Source organism: Lissotriton vulgaris, chromosome 1_1 (assembly GCF_964263255.1).
Source record: "Lissotriton vulgaris chromosome 1_1, aLisVul1.2, whole genome shotgun sequence".
Classification (NCBI taxonomy): domain Eukaryota; kingdom Metazoa; phylum Chordata; class Amphibia; order Caudata; family Salamandridae; genus Lissotriton; species Lissotriton vulgaris.
The window spans coordinates 661155380-661174221 of NC_141685.1; positions in this window are offsets into that span (position 1 = coordinate 661155380).

An 18842-nucleotide genomic window follows, 5' to 3' on the forward strand; every position below is an offset into this window, starting at 1 on the left:
ACAAAAATATAGAGCTAGAATAATAGAGAGATAGATAATAAGTAAAATAGATTAAAAAAAACTTCAAACAAGCAAAGGATGGCAGAGATTGAGGGAGGATACTGAAAGCATGCCCAGAACCATAGCAATGAATGAAAAACAAGATGGCCGCGCCCGTTCACAACGCCGTGAGTACGTTCGCGCGAGATTTCCCCTGCGATCACACGCGAACTTGTACTAGCGAGCCTCACACTTTGCGAGATTACACATAGCGCCCGGAAATGGAAATACGTCACGCAAACAACATGGCTGCGCCCATGTACGACCGCTAGGGTAACTTCGCCTCGTTGCGCTACCAGCGGCTTGCGAAAACGCAAAAAAAAAACTCGAACAAACACGCCGCAAAAAACAAATCGCATATTCACACGAATTTGCGGCTTCCGAATTTGATCTCGCACAAATTCGCGCCCCGCGAATCCCACGAAATTGCAGAAAAACGATTTTTGCAAAACTGAAAGCACTCAGCAAGTGCAACAGTTCAAGCTCATCATTAGTAACCATTCCCTGTAGTGCTTCCTGAGGGGCCCCTCCAGAGTTCAGTTACCTACTTGCAACTATTCTATGACCCTGCTCTGACCCTCACAGCAGGCTCAGAGAATAGCTACAAGTATGCCACAAAGGTCCTGTTAAAAAAAATTACACTGCAACAGAAAGCAATTACAGATAAGGAAGCAGGTGCCAGACTGGAAGTTCAAATTCAGTGACACATTAATCAACCCCTAATTCATTCATGTCAGTTGAGGCAGGGCAGGTGTGCTAACGAATTTTGCAAAACTTAAAGCACTTAGCAGGTGCAAAAGTTCAAGCTCATCATTAATCAGAAAGTACTTACAGCTAAGGAAGCAGGTGCCATCTCAAATTCAGTGACACATTAATCAGCCCCAAATTAATTCATGTCAGTTGAGGCAGGGCAGGTGTGTTTTTCCCCCCAGAATCTACAGTGATGAACCAGAGGGTGGCAGTTATGTACCAGAGGGTGGCATGGGTGAGGCAGAGGGTGGCAGTGGTGAAACAGAGGGTGCTGTGATGAACTAGACGTGGAAACAACATGGTCGCGACTGTTGCGACCCGACAAGTAAGTTCGCGTTTGAGAACTGGTAAAAAACCCTCGCAAACTGGCAGAAACCCTTGCGAACACAAAAAAAATCTGCAAATTCGCGAAAGTTCGTGGATTTTGCAGATTGCGAATTCGTGAATACGCAAATTCATGAATTGCGAATTTGCAAAAATTTGCCCATGCTTAGACACAACACATCTATTGCACAATGCCACAGCCATCAACCTAAACCTTGGATTAAACCAAGTCTCCGTCAACAACCTCACCATGGCATCTCTTCCTACCTGAGCCGGACCATGATGCCTAACCATTGGGGGGAGCAGGCTATTTAGCAGCACAGGTTTTCCATATCTTGGAAACCCAAATCTCATCCTTATCCCTCTTGTTGTAGTCTGCTTTAACCCAACTCTGCTGCTGTGACTCTGACACTTCTTCCTGTAACATCTTGACTTACTCACAAGTATCAACCGTCACTAACAAAAGGTTGTAGTTGGTCTTGTCTATCCCTTCATTAATCTGTTCACTACTAAAAGTGCAAGCATTATGAGCACAATACTTTGAAACCTCGTAGGCATATCTATTATCAACTGTCACATAATCATCCACATTACAATGTACATTGCACTTGAAGACTGCAATGCCTCAAAAAGCTTTCAAACGTGTTCTCCATTTCAGATGGGTGACACTGAGGTGATCATAAATCCATAAACCCCCTCTAGGACCATAACTGTCTGATATCATTAACGACAGTGAAAATGGTCACTCTCAGCTGGTTAGATACAGAGCATGCTGTAGTAAGAGCAATCAATTCAGCCATTTGTGCACAAAACATTCCTTGGAGCCACAAGGCTGCAACTACTCCTGAGGCTGTACAAACTGCATAGGTAGCTTGTAAATTATCTTCATAGTCTTGCAAACAAAAGCCATTCACACAAGGCAAAAGCAGATTCAGGTAGTGGTCCATCCTGTATATCAGGTCTTGGCGCACAGTCTAGTAACTTTGAGACAGTCATGCTGCACTTCATTTTCATCACTGTCATTTTCAGGAAGTGCCAACAGGGCGGCAGGGTTCACAACAGAACATATTTTTAATGTTACATTCTCAGCCTCCAGTATGATCTGTTCATACTGGGCCAGTCGGCTGTTGCTTAGGTATCGAGGGTGAGTATGGTGTACATGCTTCTCCACAGAGAGAAGCATGTACACCAATAAAGGATGACCCATGACAATGCCTTCACACCTATGTATGATGACACCAACTGAGGGCACAGATTTAAGACATCTGGGCAATGCCACAACTACTGGATCAAGGGGAGCAGGGAAATAGGCCATAGGCCTACAGGCACTTCTGTGGGTTGGTGTAAGCACTGAGAGAACGCAGCCCTCCCTCTCACTGCAGAAAAGCAAAATGTTTTGATGTAAACAGGTATTCTTAGTGCTAGGGCATAACAGAGGCTTTCTCTCAATACTAGGAAAGCAAACAAACAATCATTGTCCCTGGGCAAGAGATTCAACATTTCCTTGTATGTCAGCCTCTTTAAAGGCTTGGCCACTAGGGAAAAGTTGGGTATCCACTGGCGACCGCAGTCTACTATTCCCAGAAAGATTCTGAATTCCTTCTTTGTGGTTGGCGGTTTCATTTGCAGAATCGCCGAAATTCTTTCCTACGACACCTTCCTGACTCCCTTCTCAATGTGGTGACCAAGATATAAAACTTCTTTCAAACAGTATTGCAATTTATTGGGGAGCACCTTATGCCCATTCTCAGCCAGGTGGTTCAACAGAGCAATAGTGTTGGTCTTACAAGTCTCCTGATTATTTGATGCAACCAGAAGGTTATCAACATACTGTACCAGGACAATGTTGCTGGGCATAACCAAAGACTGCAGATTCTTAATAAGTATCTGATTGAAAATGGATGGACACTCCGTATACCCTTGTGGGACTCAGCACCATGATTAAACACTACTGCCGAACCAAAACACAAAGAGGAACTGACTGCCGCCATGCAAGGGTATGGAGAAGAAAGCCTGACACAAATCAGTGATGAAGAACCACTTGGCCTCACATGGAATCAGAAATAAAATCAGAGCAGCATTTGGTACTACGGGACAACAAGGAACAATAATATTGTTTATCTTTCAGAGGTCCTGCCCTATGCAGTACGTACCACTAGGCTTCTGCAAGCCTAGTGGACTCCCCATAATAATGGGTGTGTTACATGGACTCCCCATAATCTCTTCAGAATAACTTGTTGGATCAATGCCTCTGAGTTATTCCATCAACCGTTTTAGGTTTGTACTTTGGAGTTCTGGGGTACTCAGCATTTAGTTTTATCTGTATATGGACAGGCTCAGATCCTTTGGTAAGTCCAATGTCCTTTCCTGAAAAATCCCAAACCTCTGACCATACAGTATCTCTAAGATCTAGTGGCAATTACTTGTTTGTCAATATAGGGCATAGTGCAACACCTGGAATTTGATTAACCATTTTGATAGCAAGATCCTCGTTCTGGGTCTGAAACTCCCCACCTCTTACACAACAAGGCACATCCTTACAAACTCACAGGGCTCAGATCACGGACCACAAATTAGTGATTATCCTTAAAATTTCCTATTTTTACAGGCATCTCCTTAATTACTGGATTGGCCATTTGCAAATTTGCAATGCCTATGACGTGGATTCTTTTTCCAAACAAGGGTAGGTTTGGAACTGCTGCTGTTCTCAAAGTAGAATGGTAGAACCCACATCAAACAAAAATGATACGGAGTGGACGTTTTCCTCACCATCTACAAATGAGCAATTCTGGTCTGCCTCCAAGACTACACCAAGCACACAATCTCCCTCCCTCTCAGGCACCATGAGGAGGACTGATCAGAGCAAAAAGTGTCAACTGTCTCAAACATAGGATATTGTTGGAAATGATTGTTATTCTGAAAAAAAAATGATTCACACTCGGAACCTGGCTCTAAGTGAATCTAGGACCATTGGCAGCTTGCTGTGGTATCAGGGATTGTGAGAGTTGCTCACTGGGGCCTGTAGTACATAAAAATGTTGAGACCTCAGTCTCTGCACATTTTGAGACAGCACTGAGTTAATATTCTGAGCCTGTGTAAACCATGGATATTGACAGTGATTTGCAGGATATTAAGATGGCATTCTCACTTTCAGTTACACAATCTATTACAGTAGTGGCACAGGTTGGATTTTTTCAAAACGGCCACTGGGTACTTCTTGTACAGAAAACCTTGAGGCTTCTGCCACCCTTTCCCCGGTAGGAGGATGTTCCCCATAAATCTCTTGGGACCCTTCTTCTTCACTCATTTACCTTCCCTCTTGTATAGGGCACTCCAAGTGTGAATGCTTTGAATCAATTCCTGAATTTGTGACTTCATTCCTGGTTGTCTCATACACTCTATGTCCTTATCACTAAAACAGTCACTTACTTTTCTGCGAAACTTTAGTTCCATTGAAGTCTACCTCATATTTCTGAGCTAGTTGTGGCAATTTATCATCGGCTTATCTCGCTCACCTGGTAACATCCTTACTCACAAACACTAGTTCACTTTCCTGATAAGTGTCTTATTGGGCCAACTCAAGAATTCTGCTTATCATTTCATCCAATGCAAGTTTTAATTCACCCACATCCACTCTGAGATTCCACTCTTTTTTATTTGTTTTTGGAGTTTTATATAGCGCAAACTGGACCCAAAGGTATCCGAGCGCTTTACATGAGCACCAGTTACATTACAGACTGTCCTTTTTTAGGCACAGTGAAATTAAATAATTTACCCAGAATGACAGGATGTTGAGCGTCCCTGCTGAGACTCGAACCTGGATCCCCAGCTTTGAGGTCAACCGTTCTAGCCTTCAACCATTTGTTTAATTGCTGAGTGCTAATGTTTTGCTGCATTCCAGGGGGTTTAGGTACTATCCCCTGTCTACGGGTGCTGCTGTGTGCGCTTAAAGGTAACTCCCAGGTAAGCGTACCTAGTTCTGGGAATCCTGGGAATTACCTCAAATGTCCAAATCCTGACTTGTTCATCATTGAATATGCACTCACACCTCAAGGGGAAATCGCATTCATTGGAAGTAAAGGGGCAAATCTCCCCACATTTGAGCTTGGTGAAGTCTCATGCTTGGCTTTCAACTTGGCAGGATTAGCCAATTTATGTCCTACATTCCCTATGGAACTTGGATTATATATAGAAACCACAAGACCAATGGTAACCGGGACATTGAGAGCATCTGGTACATTAGAAGCAGTGGAAGGGATGGGGATACAAATTCCTGAGTTTCTTCCTAGGTAGATTTGATTCATATTCATAGAGGTGGCTCCCATCGTACTAGGGTTCACACTTATGGGTGTGGTAGCCACTATTGAGTTTCCATTGACATTAGCGTACCACCTCCAATTATTTGGGTCTCATTATACGGAGGTGGGTGTTCTGACAACAAAACATTTAGAAGATTTTCACCAGTCACTATCACTGTATTCACCTCTATCATCTTGCTCTTTTAACTCATCCCCTCTTCTTTTCTTTATTTCTTTTCCTTCTCAAATTCATCAACTGTTAACGCAGGGTATAACATAGCTTCCTCTATCATGTCAGTTTTCCACTTCCTCTGTTCTGCATCTCTACTTGTATTAGCGTAAGTACGCACTGCCTTTTTAGCTCTCCTTTGATACTTCTACTTCTTTCGGGTATGGGCTGCGTGCACCCAAGCATTAAATGGTTCAAACTGTGTAGGTCTAGGCTGTGGTTTCATCCCATATAATATTTTCCTTACATTTTCAATAATTCTCACTTCTCTCCTAATCGAATCTCATTAGACTTTAAAACATTTCCTTTTCTGATAGGTATGTCAATAATCACAATCGTAATTGTTTGTTTCACAGCAGGAACTAATAATTTCCTTACAATTCTAGTACTAGATCAACAACCAATGCCAGAGAGGTACTCCATGACGTAGACAACCCATATCAGAGAGTTGTAAACCAACTGACCAATCTCATAACAACATGTTGTGACGTCAATCCCACCCACTGTAGCAGCTCCCTGTCCTTTACACTTTTCACAAACACACTCTCCTTAGCAATACACGTGCAGAAAAAAACAAAGCAATTATAACAAATTACTTTGTATGCTCCAGCAAAAAAAAAAACAGAATTCAATCACACACGAAAATGTTAGGAATACTCTTTCGGACCTACCCGAACACACTTCATTGTGACCTTGACCTGTTGGGACCACGATTATTACAGCTCCCCTGCGCCAAGGTCCACCTGCACACATCATACCTCACTTTTACAAACAAAGATAAATGACCCTATCTCAAATATGCTGTTGATGGCAAGCATCACAACACATTAGCAGACAATTACCATACAGTGTCTTCTACACTTTTAACATCATCCTGGGATCTTCGCCACATTGGACTCAATAACAATTTTTTATTTCTCCACATTAAGCACCATATTCACACAACATGCAAAACTCCTATGCCAAACATCACACAATCATCATTAACACTGCAAGCTTAGCATAAGCCGTGCAACGCACAACCCTATTGGTACTCACGCCTTCACAGTTATAACTCAGTCATGGACCGAAGGAACTTTTGTGATCCTCTAAAACAAAATATGGGCTCTAGGGCTAGGGCTAGGATCAGAAACTATTGTCATATAAAGCATTCTAGCTCCCGTATCTCAGGACCTAACCGCCCTCGCTTTGCTACCATCTGACAGGGCACTGGGCCGAATATCCAAATACACCTTTATAGGTACCTGAGGAATAAAGAGGAGTGAACATCATCCATGAATTCAATTTACAGTGCAACCAATTTGATCACACAGTGAGGACCCAAATACATGAGATTAAGTATGGGTTTATTACAAAGCCAGACTTATGTGCACAAGTCTCAAGAAGATATTGTAAAAGTATAGACTAACTACTGCCAGACCGAATTGTCTGACTAAATGTACTCTCATTAACATGAAGCATACAGGGAATTTGGTGATTGCAACGCAGAAAATAAGAAATTAAATCTGATGATCAGTATAAACTTTGTGGTCTTCCTGCCTATGATGCATGAGGAAATATAAATGTCCTAATCTAAGCCTGAACTAAAGGCACCGGTTGAGGAATCCCTAATCAGATCCAGTAAGGTAGGAAGGTGTCGGCATATTCGAACTTCTGTAGAAGTCCTCCAAAATAAAGAGCATTGTATAGCTTAAAACCCCACAACAGAGATATTGAGATGAGGTCTGTACCCCTCTGAGGCTTAAAGGACTCTGACAGAGTTGAAGTGTGATTACCAATTAAACCCCACAAAAGAACATTTGAGAACCCCATATCACATGTCTCATTTTCCATCTTCACACAGTAAAACATGGAAACTTCTCTTGAAACTCCTTTCCTGTGGTCTACACATCAGAACGTCTTTGGATTTCTCCTGTCTCCCAATTCCGTACAAAACAGTGGTCCTCCTTTTGGTCGTTAAGGCTTCTTGTCCTTGTCTAAAGTACCTCTCCCAAACCTCACTATCTCTCTCACACAATGTGTCTTTTTCTATTTGTAAGATCCCCAACTGCACCTGCAGAGGAGAGAAAAACATTGGGGCATATTATCAAGGACGGAATTAAAATTATTGCCGCTTTAGCGGCAGGAAACTGCCGCTAAAGCGGCGATAATGGGCTTGTTAATATGGCTTTGGGAATTCCCATAGAGGCCCATGTTCACACCAGAACAACCAGGATAAACTTCCTGCTCACCCTGCTGACATCAACTGCCTAACTCCCTGCACACCACATTCCATACAGTCATGACATTCTATAGGCATCATAGGCTGAACAAGAGGAATGAGTAAAGGAAGGCGAAGAGCATGTAAATAACTTACAAACATGGGCTTCTATGGGAATTCATAAGGGCATATTATCAAGCACATTATCACTGCTTTAGCGGCAGTTTCCTGCCTCTAAAGCAGCGATAATTTTAACACTGGTCCTTGATAATATGCCCCATTGCATCCATAGCAGATATTCATGTGGAATGTTAAACCTTAGGAAATCTAAAAGCTTACTGCCTTTGGTTAAGTTAACATGGCAGACATCTCAATACATGTTTAAATGCATGATTACGGATACATACACGGTTACAATATAGATGCAGAGTACTATTCAAGTAAGCACAGATTATATAAGTGTTACCAACATTAATCAAACCACACAAATGCAGATATTTATGGGTTCACAATTCGATGCAATTGCAAATAATACATGAATCTGCACACTCATATAACTGACAAGAATACACAGTAATTGCACTTTCTGTATCTGTTCAAGTGCACTACATTACGTAAATGATATTAAGTCACACAAATACGATAGGCTATTCATAAATATATATGGCCTGTTTATACATGAACTGGATGGAGCTAAGATTATGCAGCTCCAGCACGAAAGATCCAAACTGTTGTAACTAGTGCCTTTCCCCTTGCCTGTACTTCTATCCTTCTCTTGGTTTGTTCCTCCCTTCCTTCCTCTCCTTATTTCCCCCCTCCTCCTCTCCGCCCAGTAGTACATTCCATTCTAGTAGAACGTTTGTGTGAAGCTCACCTTAGAATGTTGGTGACTTCACTTGTCAGCTGGTGGGTGAGGATCTAGACTGAATAAACGTCCTTCCTCTCTTCAAGTATCTGGAGGCGTTTTCTTGGGAAACGGCCTCTACAACGAAGCCGTTTCCACGAAATCCTTTACCACACATGCTTTACAACGCATGCGTGGTTAAAACGAGAGGCTTTACCACGCATACCTTTACTACAAAATACGTAGTAAAGGCATGTGTGGTAAATGAAAAAAAAAGGGGAGGGTTGGGGGGGTCTCCCCCATAAAAAAAATAAAGTGTTGGGATAAAAAGGGGGGCTGGGGGGAGTCTCCCCCCCCCAAAAAAAAAAACTTACCTGAAAAGCCGAAGTGAAGACGAAGCTGAAGCAATCGACGTCGTTAGAGAGGAAACGGAAAGTAACTTCCGCTTCCTCTCAACGACGTACGACCAACGTAAACAAAGAAGAAGGAGAGAAGGCGAGTTAAAAGGTAAGGGGCATTTTAGTAAAATAAAAATATATATATATAAAGGGTTAAGGGCAGGGGTAAATATAAGGAGTGGAGGCAGGGGGCATTTAAGGGGAGAGTTATAACCTTTATCAAGAGTATGCCCTCACCATGCATACATTTACAACGAAAAACGATGTGAATGTATGCGTGGTGAGGGTATATTCGAGGTAAAGGTTAAGCGTGAAAAACGAATTCCGTTGTAACGCATGCGTGGTAAAGGCATGCGTTGCAACGGAATTCGTTGTAACGTCATACATTCCGTTTTCCTAACACAAACTTGGTTGTCAGAGAAGAAAATTAAAAGTGAAACTATATGGATGTGACAGAACTAAAAGCTGGACACAACCGCATTTGTTGCTTTGCAGCACTTCCGCTAAGACAGTTTTCCTAATAGAGTCACACTGTGTATTAAATCATGTGATATGATCTATGAACAGTTTATATATTGTATGTAGGTAGTCCAGACTACTGTCTGGGTCACGACAGAAAGCATGTATATCTCAAGTATTGTAAGCGTTGCAAATTTTAAATCATCTAGATTTTAGCGGGCAAGACGCAAATGCGACTTATTGCACGTTACTCTTCCACAACCAGTAAAATATAGAACAATGGAAATATGTGGCAGTGTGCTTTAATTTGGAAAACACATGCTGTCATTTAGAGATTGAAAAAAAACGCAGCTCCAGGTTTATAATACTTGCCCAGACACATGTGCATTCCTGTCTGCAAATTCCTGGATGGAATGTCTACTCTTGGTCTTTTACATTTTGTACAGTCATTTCTCTCTCGTGTATCCACCCAGCCCACAAACGATTATGGTCAGAAACAGGAGCAAGTCTGTTTCAAATTAGATGACGCCATTTTCGGCAGTAGCAAAAGCCGCAGAGAAGAGCGCTGAGGTACCCAGGAAAGAACAGTACGGAATAAAGCAGTCAGCAAGTCATAATTCACCCGGAGGTGGAATATATATTAAATATATATGTGCCATTATTTGGCGTACTGCACTGTGTTAGAAGTATGGCATTAATACACTCCCCGAACAGGAACGTTTTTTTTAGCTGCTGTCATCAAATACATTTTATAAAGTTTATAAAGTTGTGAAACTATTAATGTGCTACATATTTTTTGAATGGTCGGAGTTCAACGCAGGAGTAAGAGAAATTTGGTATGACGATAGTAAGCTAAGACTACCACTTTTTTCCTAACTAGTTCAAAAATATTTAACAGACAAATTGCCCTGTTCTGCAAACATAGCAATTTCTGCTTGACCGGTATCTGGCCTGTTACCAAGAAATCATTTTATTATAATTACTTGTGTTTGTGCTGTGGCCTGTTACCAAGAAATCATTTTATTATCATTACTTGTGTTTGTGCTGAGGGAGGGATGTACAGAAATGGAACGAAAACAAGCAATGGACAGATCTTTCTTCTGCTCAGCAGCTGCGCTTTAGCCTATTTATGTATATTTTTATTTTATTTCAAAATCTGAACATAAACATATTGTTATTTCATTGAGATAACCAGCTTCTGAGATAAGGGAATATGATTAGACCTCTAAATAAGACAAAGCATTAGTGTCCAAAATAGAGTAAGAAAAGTGTTATTTATGCCCTAAGGCCTAAAATGAAAATGAGATTGGGAGCTCTCAGCGATTTCAATGCTGCCCTAGAGTGCTACGTAGAGGGCACATGGGAATATTAAATTCCTCAATGTTTAAGGGGGGAGGGGGGTAAATCGATGGAAATTTCAATGGGGCCACAACTAAGCATTTCTCATTGTCAGTACGACGGTAGACATTATCTGGGGTAATATTTATTTGAAGGGCCCTATTTCTGCAAAAACTCCCTGGCAAGAAATCTATCTTACACTTGTGTCCATCTGAGTATTCAAGCGCTCAGACCTGGAAAACGAGGTCCAACGTCCACATACGTTTGCCAGTGGTAGGCAGTTAGTGGATAGCCCTCCAGGCCAATAAAGTGAGCGGAGGAGGATCCGACCGCATAGTCCGCGCGCTGCTTCCTCTCTGCTCTCCTCTGACCCCCACAGCACCAGACCTGTATTGTATTGCAGATGCATTCAGCTGCAGAGGTCTTCAATCTGTGGGGCGCGACCCCCAGTGGGCCGTGGAGCCCTGGGAAGGGGGTCGTGCATTTCCAGGCTTTACTTCTGTCTGGAATCTAAAACGTGATAAGGAGAAAACAAAAAACCATCCGGGACACTTCAATGCTTCAGCCAAACTTAATGGAGTCTCCTGCGCTCAGAAAGGAAAAGGCTGGCAGATAGGTAAAACAATCCTTCAGGGTGCCTGCTTGCCTGAATGAAATGTAAATGTGTGAGTTAATCTGCAAATGGAAAGGGGCGACCACTCGGTCCCCCCGAACGTATGGTGGAGTACCCCGATCCCCCCGGGAAGCCATTTTGGGCGGGAGGCGAGTCTCGGCTGGTATGCCCGAAGCAGCGTAGCCGGGGCGCGCCTTTTCCCGCCCAAGAGGGGGTTGTCCTAGACACCAACACCGCTAGCCACGCCCTGGAGGCGGATTGGAGGTGGGTTCACGCCCGCCCGAAGAAGGTTAAAAGGAGCGACAAGCCAAGGAAGCATCCTCTTGTTCCTGTGCTCTGAAGCTGCACCTCCCCGTTGCACGTGAGCTCGAGACGGAATGAAGAGCCATTTTTGAGAATTAACTGTGTGTTTCTTCTTTCAGTGAGTTTGGAGCTTCCTGCCTAGGACCTTTTGAGGAGTATATGCGGACGATGCCTAGCAAGAAGGTCGGAAGGAGGATCGGGACCGATCAGATGCTTCGTATGCTGATGAAAGACATGGCGGATAGGAAAAAGCAGATGGCGGTAATGAATGGTGTGGGGGGGCCTAAGAGAGTCATCGGCCCAGCATTGCCGGGAGTGGTCCCTAGCGGGAGAGGTAGAAGGGCCAAGAAGGGAGCGTCGGGGGGGGAGACCCCGGTTCCCGAAGCACCCCCCGTGCCCCCGGTCACCCCGATCGAGGCCCCGACTCCGGTCCCAGATGTGGGCCAACCGATCCCTGTGGTAGTCACTCCAGTGAACGGGGAGGATATGCCTCCTGAGCTGGCTGCCCAGTTGGCGGCATGGTTAGGCAAAGAGAACGAGGGGGCCACGGCTGAGGAAGCCAGGGCAGTAATGAAGCAGTTGCGGCAATCGAAAGATGCTGCGAAGGCACCGTCTCCTTTTGTTTCCCCGCAGGCTGCCGTGGAACAACCAGTATCAGGCGTTGGTTCGGCAGGAACTGCGGTCACAGTGGCCGGTTCAGGTAAGCAGCCGTTGCCGATTGCGGGGGAGGGCTCGGTACCTTCAAGGAGGGAAAAAGTTGTTCAGCATATCCCGATTGAGGTAAAAGAAAGGATATGGGCTGATAAATACGTGAACATGTTTTCTTTGTTGACCGATCACTATGAGATTGAACATGATAAAAATCAAAAGGAGTTTCTGCATCCTAGTGTATGGCGCGCCAAGATGGCCGCTTTCAGAGTTGAGGAATCGATCGACAATTGGGGCAGAGCGTTTGGAATGTTCATTGCAATTATGGGGGAACGTAGGCCCGAATTGTTGGTGGGATTAGCCGTATACCAGACACATATCATGGAATTTTATGGAACATATGGTGGCAATCAATGGTTTTATTACGATAGCATATTTCGTAAGTCCAAGGAGCACGACTCATCCCTGACGTGGGATTGTTTCGACTCCATTTCCTGGCAGAGAATGGAGAAGTCAGGCACGGCGAAGTCGCCATCTTTAGGGGGGAATATGGTTGAGTCTTCCCGCCATTCATCTGGGGCGCCCTTTCGGGCAGGATCAAGCAATGATCAGCACACAAGGAATAATGGCAACTCAGGTAAAAAAGGGGCCTGCTGGAGCTTTAACAGAGGCAAATGTACTAGGCCGCAGGGATCTTGCAGGTTTAGGCATGAATGTGCTGGGTGCGGGCAGTCCTCGCACCCCGAGACCATGTGCAGAGCCAAAAATGGTGATCCGGGAAGTAGAGGGGGCGCCAAGCAGGTCTGAAATAGTCCGAGGGGCGCCTCTCCCTACCCCGATTGATATCATGGCAATGATTCCTTGGCTGAACGAATATCCGGATCATATCTCCGCTGGGGTGTTGCGGGATGGTTTTTCATATGGTTTCCGCATCCCGGCGGGGGATTTTCAGGGTAAAGCGCAATGTAGGAACCAACAGTCGGTTCTGCAGAATACGGCGGTGGTACAAGCAAAAATTGGGAAGGAGGTGACCCGAGGCCGGGTTGCCGGCCCATATGACATGCCGCCTGTTGCTAATTTTGTTTGTTCGCCTTTGGGAGTGGTCCCCAAAAAGGACCCTGGGGAATTCAGGTTGATACATAATTTGTCAGCTCCAAGGGGTCTTTCGGTGAACGATGCGATTGACCCGGGAGTTTGTTCGGTGCGGTACGCATCTTTTGATGAGGCTGTCGCCATGTTGAATCGCCTGGGGCCCGGAGCGCTGATGGCCAAATCGGACATTGAGTCGGCGTTCCGGTTCCTCCCGGTACACCCCGATGATCAGCGTCTCCTTGGTTTCATGTTTCAAGGACGCTACTACATGGATAAATGTATGCCAATGGGTTGCTCCATCTCTTGTGCGTATTTTGAAAAGTTCAGTAGCTTTTTGCAATGGGCGTTCACAAGAACAACAGGGTTTACACATGTTATGCATTATCTTGATGATTTTCTATTTCTGGGGGCAGCCGGGGACATAAAATGTGCACAGGCTTTGAATGAATTTTGTGATCTCATGACTCGCTTTGGTGTGCCATTGGCACCAGGTAAGACAGTGGGCCCGGCTACTTCGCTCGAGTTTCTTGGAATAGAGCTCCACTCCGAAGAGGGATGCTTCTGTTTGCCTAACGAAAAGGTAACGAAGTTTAAGGCATCGCTCGAAACATGTATTAGTGAGACAAAGGTAAATTTGCATCAGTTACAGCAGGCTGTGGGTCAGCTGAATTTTGCCCTTAGAGTAATACCGATGGCTCGCCCCTTTTCCCGCTCTATTGCCCAAGCCATGGTCGGCCTTAAGGAAGGGCACCACCGCACAAGGCTCTCGGCAGAGGTCCGGCAGGACATGCGCATATGGTTGGCATTCCTGGCGGATTTCAACGGTCGTGTCGTGTGGACCAAACCAGCGGTCTCCTCCGTGGAGCTGGGGTTGTGGACTGACTCGGCAGGGAGTGTGGGTTTTGGCGCCATCTTGGGTAATCATTGGTCAGCACGAACCTGGCCGACATGGTGGCACGAGAGTGGGCTGACAGGTAACATTGGGTTTCTCGAACTGTTCCCTATTCTGGTGGCCTTGAAAACATGGCCTGAGGAGTTTCGTGATCGCTCTGTGGTGTTCTGGTCTGACAATATGACCGTGGTTGAGTGTATCAATAGTCAGGCAGCACGCTGCAAATGGATCTTGAGACTGTTGAAGGAAATTGTCCTGCTGTGTATGAGACTAAACGTCCACTTTAGGGCAAGGCATGTGCCAGGGGTGTTAAATCAGGCAGCTGATGCGCTTTCTTGTTCCCGTATGCAGGCCTTCTGGGGTTTTCTGCCCTCAGCGGACCCGGTGGCGGCACCATTTCCCGAAGCTCCCTGGTCTCTCGGTGCCCCGGACTACAAGACCTCGTGGGAGAGAGTCTAGCACCCAGGACAAGGAAGGCTTATGAAGGGGCGTTCCGTTCTTATTTGTCCTTTTTGGGTTCAGCTAGGGGGGAGCTTTGGGGCCAAGAAGAGTATGTCCTGAACTTTTTGTTATCATTACATCAGGCAGGCAAGTCAGTGGCTACGGCCAATAGGCACCGGGCCGCCATTTCTTTCAAGGCACGGGCCCATGGCATACAGGATCCCACGGCGTCTTTCTTGGTGCAGAAGGCGCTGCGTGGGTGGCAACGCCGTGAGGGTTGCAGAGTGGATGAAAGACACCCGATAGGTCTTGAAAGGTTGGCCCTGTTACTGTCCGTACTCCCTGCGACATGTTCATCTCAATCGGAGACAGTGCTATTCCGGGCCGCTTTTGCATTAGCATTCCATGGAGCTATGCGGGTAAGCGAGCTGGTAGCGAGGAACAAGCAGGATACGGGGGGAGGTCTGTGCCGTGAGCACATTCAAATTAAGGGGAAGACATTGGTAGTCTCATTTGCCAGGTCCAAGACCGATCAGAAAGCGATCGGGGACAGTGTAGTGGTTCAGCGGATTCCGGGATCTCCCATGTGCCCGGTAGCATGCGTTGAGGAGTATTTGGCGCAGAGGGCGGCATCATGGGGGGGAAGGTTGCTGAGGCACGCCGACGCCACCCCACTGACTAGGTTTCAGTTCCAGCGGGTGCTAACGATGGCAATCGCAGCGGCGGGCTTGAACCCGTGCGAGTTTGGGACCCACTCCTTCCGGATAGGGGCTGCTACAGAGGCTACAGCCAGGGGTCTGAGTGTGGAAAGAGTGAAACAGTTGGGGCGTTGGTCCTCGAATTGTTATAAAAGGTATGTGCGGTTGCACATGTTGTGAAGCCTATGTCTTGCACTCACGCTTCTTGTTTTTGTTTGGTTTACAGTGTCGCGAGCTTACGAGGCGGGGCAGACTGTGCAGTCGACCCGACACCTGGGAACAAGCGGTCAAAGATCACCGGCTGAGGAAAGAGTGGTGTGGGTCGTGGGCCACTCATACGTGAGGCGTGCCGCAGACGTATTCAAAGCAGGTGACATGATTCACATGGCTGGGGAATACGGGTACAGGGTGACCTTCTACGGAAGGGGCGGGCTCTGTATTGACCAGTTTCAAAGTTTTATGGAGGGTTTGTTAGGGCGGACAAGGTCACCGCCATCTGTAATCATAGTGCATCTTGGGGGCAATGATTTGGTGACCACTGGTAGACGAGTACTTCTCGAGTTGATACTATCCACAGTGAGTTGGTTGGCGAGAAGGGTTCCAGGGTGCACGATTGCATGGTCCCATATGATTCCACGAAAGGTTTGGCGGGGGCTATTTCTGTGGCTGCTGTAAATCATTCAGTGAAGAAGGTGAATAACAAACTTGGTAGATTGTTCCGTACAAGTACATTGCATTCTATTCCGCATGGGTGTATCAGGGGGGACCATATGTATCTGGAGGATGGAGTTCATTTGTCCCGGGTGGGGAATTCTTTACTCATAGGAGACTTCGTAGCTTGGTTAAAGAGTTTGCAGCCATGACCTTTAAGTAGGAGTTTGTGTGGGGGGTCCGGATAGCCGGTCAACTATCCGGCCTGTGGCGGTAAGGTCATGATCGGTGAGCAGGAATTAGAAGATCCCTAGAGGTGGGGCGTCACCCATTATGGATGGGAGCGCCCGGGGGGAGGCGACCATTGGCCCCTCAAACGGGGAGGCGGTCCCCTCTAAGGATGGGGACGCCGAAAGGGAAGGCGGCCATAGGCCCCTCCCTGGGGAGGAGGGGCTAGGGCCCCTCCTGGGAATTTCCCGGGGCCAGGACATCTGCGACGGCAGATGTGGTAAGTTGTGTGGGGTGGGAGGGGGGTCTACGCTACCTTCTAGACACCTCACACGAGTCCTCGGACGACCACTAAAGATGGCATCGAGTTAACAGGGGGCCCCCGCTAAGACAAGGGAAATTGGAAGTTGGCACAGAGGTACAGTCCACTGTGCGACCGCCCCTCACATGTGAGGGGGTAGTTCTGGTATTGGGGATCTGACACCGGTTACGACCTTGCCGTTGGCCCGTAATGTTAGGATGTACAATTTCAAAGTTTGAGTAATGCTTTTGCAGGATGTTTAGTATCGGCTAGGAGAACCTTTGTATTAGAGATGTGTTAAGGTCAGCCAAGAACATCGTAATGTGTAAATGAAATTGTACATGATATGAAACTGTTATTTTAACGTTTTAATTTTGTTTCATATTTTAATAAATACGGCCGGGAGGGTAACTCCCTCCCGCCTTCCACAAGTTCAGAACCGTTTCCGTCTTCCCATCATTGGGGGATTGTGTTGAGAGGGGGTGGCGGGTATCTCAGCCATATGGAAAGGGGCGACCACTCGGTCCCCCCGAACGTATGGTGGAGTACCCCGATCCCCCCGGGAAGCCATTTTGGGCGGGAGGCGAGTCTCGGCTGGTATGCCCGAAGCGGCGTAGCCGGGGCGCGCCTTTTCCCGCCCAAGAGGGGGTTGTCCTAGACACCAACACCGCTAGCCACGCCCTGGAGGCGGATTGGAGGTGGGTTCACGCCCGCCCGAAGAAGGTTAAAAGGAGCGACAAGCCAAGGAAGCATCCTCTTGTTCCTGTGCTCTGAAGCTGCACCTCCCCGTTGCACGTGAGCTCGAGACGGAACGAAGAGCCATTTTTGACCCACCCACCAGCCCCTGATGACAGCGATTTGTTGGAATAAAGTCGAGTGTCGTGATATTGTTTTTCTTACAGGTTGTTTTGAATAAAGTTGGTAATTTGGTGTGTAATAAAGTTGATAATTTTTCATTTTCAGCATGTTCTATTCAGCAGAGTAGTTGCGCTGGATACCTGGTAGAGATTATACTTTGATTTGCTTAAGTATATATTGTTTTTTCTCCACTTTAGTCTTAGATTGTCGTATTTATTTTGGTCGGGCGGTAAGGTCATGATCGGTGAGCAGGAATTAGAAGATCCCTAGAGGTGGGGCGTCACCCATTATGGATGGGAGCGCCCGGGGGGAGGCGGCCATTGGCCCCTCAAACGGGGAGGCGGTCCCCTCTAAGGATGGGGACGCCGAAAGGGAAGGCGGCCATAGGCCCCTCCCTGGGGAGGAGGGGCTAGGGCCCCTCCTGGGAATTTCCCGGGGCCAGGACATCTGCGACGGCAGATGTGGTAAGTTGTGTGGGGTGGGAGGGGGGTCTACGCTACCTTCTAGACACCTCACACGAGTCCTCGGACGACCACTAAAGATGGCATCGAGTTAACAGGGGGCCCCCGCTAAGACAAGGGAAATTGGAAGTTGGCACAGTGCGACCGCCCCTCACATGTGAGGGGGGAGTTCTGGTATTGGGGATCTGACACCGGTTACGACCTTGCCGTTGGCCCGTAATGTTAGGATGTACAATTTCAAAGTTTGAGTAATGCATTTGCAGGATGTTTAGTATCGGCTAGGAGAACCTTTGTATTAGAGATGTGTTAAGGTCAGCCAAGAACATCGTAATGTGTAAATGAAATTGTACATGATATGAAACTGTTATTTTAACGTTTTAATTTTGTTTCATATTTTAATAAATACGCCCGGGAGGGTAACTCCCTCCCGCCTTCCACAAGTTCAGAACCGTTTCCGTCTTCCCATCATTGGGGGATTGTGTTGAGAGGGGGTGGCGGGTATCTCAGCCATATGTAAGGGGTGCTTAGGAGCGGTTCTGGCTTTAATTGCTGGATTCAATCCAAGCATTGTGAAGGCACAGATTTTGTTTTTAGTGGTAGTAGGAAGAGTTAACAATGGGCTGTGAAGTGCATGCTTTTAATTGTAATTGCATTTACACAGCGCTATGCACCTCTGACAAGGTGTTGAAGGGACAGTTATGCAAAAAACTAAATATTCCATAACTTATGGTCTGGTATTTATTAATAAAATCTACATTTTGGAAGCTCCGTTTTATT